This window comes from Danio rerio, chromosome 3, assembly GCF_049306965.1.
Source record: "Danio rerio strain Tuebingen ecotype United States chromosome 3, GRCz12tu, whole genome shotgun sequence".
Classification (NCBI taxonomy): domain Eukaryota; kingdom Metazoa; phylum Chordata; class Actinopteri; order Cypriniformes; family Danionidae; genus Danio; species Danio rerio.
Window position 1 is genome coordinate 14,345,001 of NC_133178.1, and position 6,136 is coordinate 14,351,136.

Here is a 6,136-nt window from a genome sequence, read left to right on the forward strand (position 1 = left end):
TCTCCTTTGAATGACTATTCGCGGACTGTAGATGAGCATTTCTGCCACCTACTGGACTGGGGCTACTTCAGGGAACACCACATTTGACAACTTCCTTACAATGAAACAATTCAGTTTTTATGAAACAATTCAGTTTTACAATTTGTAAACACATTCAGCCGATTTCTAGGTCTGACGGGAGCATTTTAGCTTAGCTTAGCATAGATTATTGAATCAGATTAGACCATTAGCATCTTGTTTAAAAAATCAAGTTCCAGCAATTTTCCTATTTAAAACCTAACTATTCTTAATTGTAATTAGAAATATTGATTACAAAATATATAATCTGATATAGCACTGATAATGGGGTTCTCAGTGTATCTAAATGACTTGTGTGTATTTCATGTGTAGGCCTATTTTAAAATCCAACACATGCCGCTACAAACTTCTCAGGTTTGAGGGAGAATGGCTAATAATCAGTAAAAGATCATCCGTTATCAGCAAAAGATAAGTCGTCTGCCAAAATGAAATCTCTGTTGTCAACTTTTGAAAGAAGGTGGGGGAGAGACAACCAAAAGGTTTATAAACATTTCTTTATTTGCAAATGTTCTTATAATTATTACATAATAAACATTATTCATTTATTTTATTTTCGGCTTAGTCCTTTTTATATTATTCAGTGGTCGCCACAGTGGAATGAACCGCCAACTTATCCAGCATATGTTTTACACAGCAGATGCCCTTTCAGCTGCAACCCAGTAATGGGAAATATCCATACACACTTATTCACACACACACATACATTCATTCATTCATTTTCTTTTCGGCTTAGTCCTTTTTATTATTAATCAGTGGTCGCCACAGTGGAAAGAACCGCCAACTTATCCAGCATATTTTTTACACAGCAGATGCCTTTTCAGCTGCAACCCGTCACTGGGAAACATCCATACACACTCATTCACACACATACATTCATTTATTTTCTTTTCGGCTTAGTCCCTTTTCTTAGGCTATTAATCAGGGGTTGCCACAGCAGAATGAACTGCTAACTTATCCAGCATGTACTACGCAGCGGATGCCCTTCCAGCTGCCGCCCATCAATGGGAAACGTCCATACACTCTTAATCACACACATACAATACGGACAATTTAGCTCACCCAATTCACCTATAGCGCATGTCTTTGGACTGTGGGGGAAACCGAATGCCAACTGACCCCGCCGAGGCTCGAACCAGTGACAAATAATTCTACAAATAATTAATACAATGTAAATATAATTATATAATTACAACTCTCCATGTTCACTTTTATAATTATAATTAATAACATGCAATTTTACAAATAAACAAATTAATGTTTATCAAGCCACTGGCCACTGGCAGGTGTGAAAACCATGGTGAAAACGTTAGCATGTAGTTTTTTCAATAGTAGGCCCCTGTAGCCTACGTCTTGGAGCAGGTTCATTAAAATTGTTATCCTATAAACAACATAAAACCATTTTAAATGGCTTGCTGTATTGTTTCCACAGCTGACTTACATTTTTAGGTGAGTTTATGCCTTTTAAATTAAATATCTCTGCTAGCATCTTTAATGCTAATTGTGTATAGCCTATTTGAATATGTCGATGGTCGAACTTAGCTCTCAAATATGTAACCGAATCCATTTGTTCTCTCTCTCTCTCTCTCTCTCTCTCTCTCTCTCTCTCTCTCTCTCTCTCTCTTAATTATTTAACAAGTTGTCATGGATGTTTTCAAGTAGCTATATTCAAGCAAAGTGTTTCTTTATCTTTTGTTTACTTGACTAATTTAAAGAGACTCGAGAGACCCGTCCAAATGTCACCACATTAACATTAACAACAGTCCCATAAATAACGAGAGTGAAATTGGTTTATTTATGTAAATGTTCTTATACCCTTGACACATTTTACTACAGAGAAGAGTAACTACACCCTGCTTTCTATTAAATAAGAGTAAACAAACACACTTCGCTAAATTAATGTTTGAAGACAACCGCAGGGAGGCGCTGTTGTGTAAAATCCTGCTGGCCAGCACAACCCCATTCACCCCATTCAAAATATAAATGATTGTTTAAAAAAATAAAAATAATTAATATAGTTTATTGTTAAACATATTTAATTCAATATACACTCTCTAACCTTTTTTGCTCGCTTTGACCAATCATCAGCTGTCTCACAGGAGCTGAGATTTCCATTAAATTAAAAGAGCAGTGTTTAATCATAAGACGGCTGATTGCAGCACGTAATAACATCTTTCCATATTAAGGTATTAATTAAGCTCTGAGCTCAGTAGACCTCAAGTTAAAACATTTTTTAGGAAAGAGCAATAGTCAGACATGCAAGGACAAAGAAAAGTCCTTTTACTTTTTTAATATATCACATTCATTGACAGAATTAAGGAAATTAAAACATCTGTGGCTTATTTTAAGTTGGATAATAAATAAAGTAACATATACTTGCATTAAAAAATACTACAGTATCTTCTATGAAATTCTACAGTGTGTATTACAGTGTGTACTACAGTCATACTAAAGCCATTAATTTAATCCGTCGTTTAATTACATGGTGATACAACATAGTATTATAGTGATATAAACATATGAACAACCCAATACTGTATTAGGTTTTGCACAACTAACTGCAATAACAAACATTAAACAATCCTACAGTTTTAATAAAGAAGAGTTGTGAAATTTATATTAAATACATAATACACTTTGCCAAAGTATGGCTCAAAACCACCAGTATTATTTTGTTTGACATGTTTAGAATAACCAGAAAGGATCTTTAACATGTAACAATGTCGAAAACGGCTTTTGTGATGACCTTGGATCAGAAGGTTTAATGTGAGTTTGGTGTCTGTAGACTTCTCACTTGCTATTACAATCACAGTCAAACAAGAAGCCTGAAGCTTGCCAAGCAGACAGAGATACAGCCTTTCCTGCTTTGATCAGATTTACTGATCATGTTATTTGATTAGATTGTGTAATTAAATCCCCATAAGGTTAACTGTGTACTCCGTCTCATAGTCTCCACTAATTCTAGTCTCTTTTTGTCTTTGTGACATGTTACCGGCCTCTCTGAATCCACTTGGCCCTTTTACAAGAAGATATTTTTGAGGTTATGATGTATTAGTTTATGTATATTAAGTAAATTTAAATTAAGTGTTAATTTTAAGGGACGATTCACTCAAAAAGTGCCAAAGCAGTTTGAGATTCTACTATTGAACACAAAAGAAGATATTATGACGAATGTTGAAAACTGGTAGCCATTGATACCTGTAGTGTTTGTTTTCCTGTTATGGATGTCGAACATTCTTTAAAATATCTTCTTTTGCGTTCAACAGAACAAACTTATATATTTAAGGAAAGTAAATGATGACTAAACCTTAATTTTTTTTGGTTGAACAAAATTATCTAAATAATTAAAAATAATTTAATTACTTATTCGCATATGTTGGCTTGGATTTTATGTTTCTAAAGACATTATTATGTTCATGAAGGCTGCATGAGTTTAATTAAAATACATTAAGAGCTGTAAAAGAGAAATATTGTTACAATTTTAAATGATTGGTTTATGTTTTTGCTTATTTTGATGTGAAATTATTCTTGTGGTGGTTTATTTTCATTACCTAAATATCAAACAATCCTTCAGAAATCATTTTAAAGGGATAGTTCACTCAAAAACTAAATTCTGTCATCATTTACTCACCATTCACACTTGTTTCAAACCTGTTTGAGAGTTTTTTCTGCTGTTAAACACAAAAGAAGATATTTTGAGAAATGCTGCTAGCTGCCACCCATTGACTTCCATAGTATTGTTTCCTACTTAAGTCGATTCCCAGCAATGAGCATTCCTCAAAATATCTTCCTTTGTGTTCAACAGAAGAAAGGAACTCATACATGTTTAAACCCACATGAGGAATAAATGTTGTAATATTCATTTTTTGTGTGAACTATCCTTTTAATACGCTGATTTGATGCTGAAAAAAATATTGATTTCTTAATTTTAGCTTTGAAAGGATGTATTAGAATGGAGACTGGGGACCAGGAGTGTAATTAGTCCTAGACACCAGTCAAACAGATGTCTTCAATACATCATATCAATAATGCCTTAAGGTAACCATGGTTACCAGCAGAATAATTGACACTAATGAGAAAATATTGCACACCTGTTACCACCCCAAGTCTGCATTATTGTCTAATAATATTATAATTCTTTGTCAGTTATTGATTGCTTACCTTATTACTACCACCTCCCCCAGAGGAAAAAAGGAATAATTTTTTGTAGATATACTGTAGTGTTTGTGAACCACACTAGGGCTGCATGATATTGGAAAAAAATGGACAATGCAATGTTTTGTTTTTCTGAGTTATATTGCAATATAAATATAATTTCACCAGATCACCCTATGGAAATAATGCTTTTTAGACTGATTGGGATGATTTTGTAGGACAATGCATCTGCATAAAATATAATATACAAATTATAAGCATAGATAAACCGGGAAAAAAACAACAAAGAAAAGAAATAAAGCTTTATAATGTTATTCTGAGAGTTTTCAGAATTTCATGTACAGAAATTAAATAATCAAATATAAATGGATAGCACTGTTTAGTTTTAATTGTACTCATGTTTTTTTTTTTATTAAATCAAAGAAATTTTTTTAGTCATCTGAACTTACATCAGTCAACTGACTAAAATATTAAGTAAAATTTTGTATATCAAAAAATTAGTGGTTTATTCCGCTGTGGCGACCTCTGATAATCAGGGACTAAGCTGAAGGAAAATGAATGAACTAAAAATTTTTGTTGAAATCTGTTTAAATGATAAATATTAATATAAAAACATTAAAACGAATTCATGGCGTTTTGTCATATCATTTTTTTACAATAATTGCTGCCTTTATTATTTTAGTTAAATCAAATGAAATTTTGTAGTCAACTCAGCGTACACCAATCAGACTGACTCAAAATATTAACTTAAACTTTGTATAACGTAACAAATTTAGGATAAATAAACAAACTGAAAAATTTGTTGACTTTTTGTAATATTTTTTTACTATGTGTGTGTATACAAAATACAATTACTCTTTGTTAAAGCTACAAGCGAGATCATTTCTTATACACAAATGGCTTGAGTTTTCAATCACAGGCCTTAAAAACACAAGCAAATCAAAAAACATTCCCTCTATTAAGATTAAGCTTTGCAATAATTCCACAATGTTTTGAACTGTGGTTCCTGGCCAGGTATAATGCCAACTTTCCATTGCAGATTTTGCAATGTGTCTATTGTCGATGCAATATTAATGCTGAAACAATAGATAGCCCTAAACCATGCTATAGTATAGTGTGCTATACTGTATTATTTACAACACTTTGTTGATGAATGCTACAGCATACTGTAGTATAACTATAGTAAACTGATCAACTGTAATAATAATAATAATGAGTTTTTAACTACAGCAAACTGTGGTGTATTATAACATGAGTTGTAGAAACTTAGGCACTCTTAGGTCATTTGTTTATATTAATGATGGTGTTTTATTACTATACCATACCATGTTGTGTTGGCCGGCAGCTAGCTCTCTGCAACTCTCACACGGTTGCACACTGAAGCTAAGCAGGGCAGGTCAGTACCTGGATGAGAGACCAAATGGGAAAGCTAGATTGCTGCTGGAGTGAGGCCAACAGTTGGTCTGTGTAGGTCCAAACGCCCCAGTATAGTGAAGGAGACTCTATACTGTTAAAAAATCACAGGATGAGCATCCTGGCCTTAGCCAAATTTGCCCTCTGGTCTTTATACTATCCATCCCCAATTCATAATTGACCTTATCACTCTGTCTCCTCTCCACCAACCAGCTGGTGTTGTGGATGCTGCACACTGGAGGTGGATTCCCCCAATGTGTAAAGCGCTTTGAGTGTCTAGAAAATATATATAAATGTAAGGAATTATTATTATTATTATTATTATTATTATTATTATAGCAGCTACAGAATTACCACAAAAATTTATTCAAGTACTTTACTAAAGTATGGTTCAAAAACACTATATTATTTACTATAGTCTTTTTTTCATGTTAACCAAACTATTTGATTATTTCAAATAATCAAATAATAATTTATTAATAATTTATTAATC

At 32.9% G+C, this 6,136-nt stretch overlaps 1 protein-coding gene and 1 long non-coding RNA gene across 2 annotated transcripts in view; one reads left to right on the forward strand and one right to left on the reverse strand.

The window, feature by feature from the left end:
- The window catches only part of LOC137490042 (uncharacterized), an 846,477-nt gene that overhangs the window by 551,587 nt on the left and 288,754 nt on the right, over positions 1-6,136 (reverse strand). The window lies entirely within an intron of this gene.
- The window catches only part of doc2a (double C2-like domains, alpha), a 208,534-nt gene that overhangs the window by 196,658 nt on the left and 5,740 nt on the right, over positions 1-6,136 (forward strand). The window lies entirely within an intron of this gene.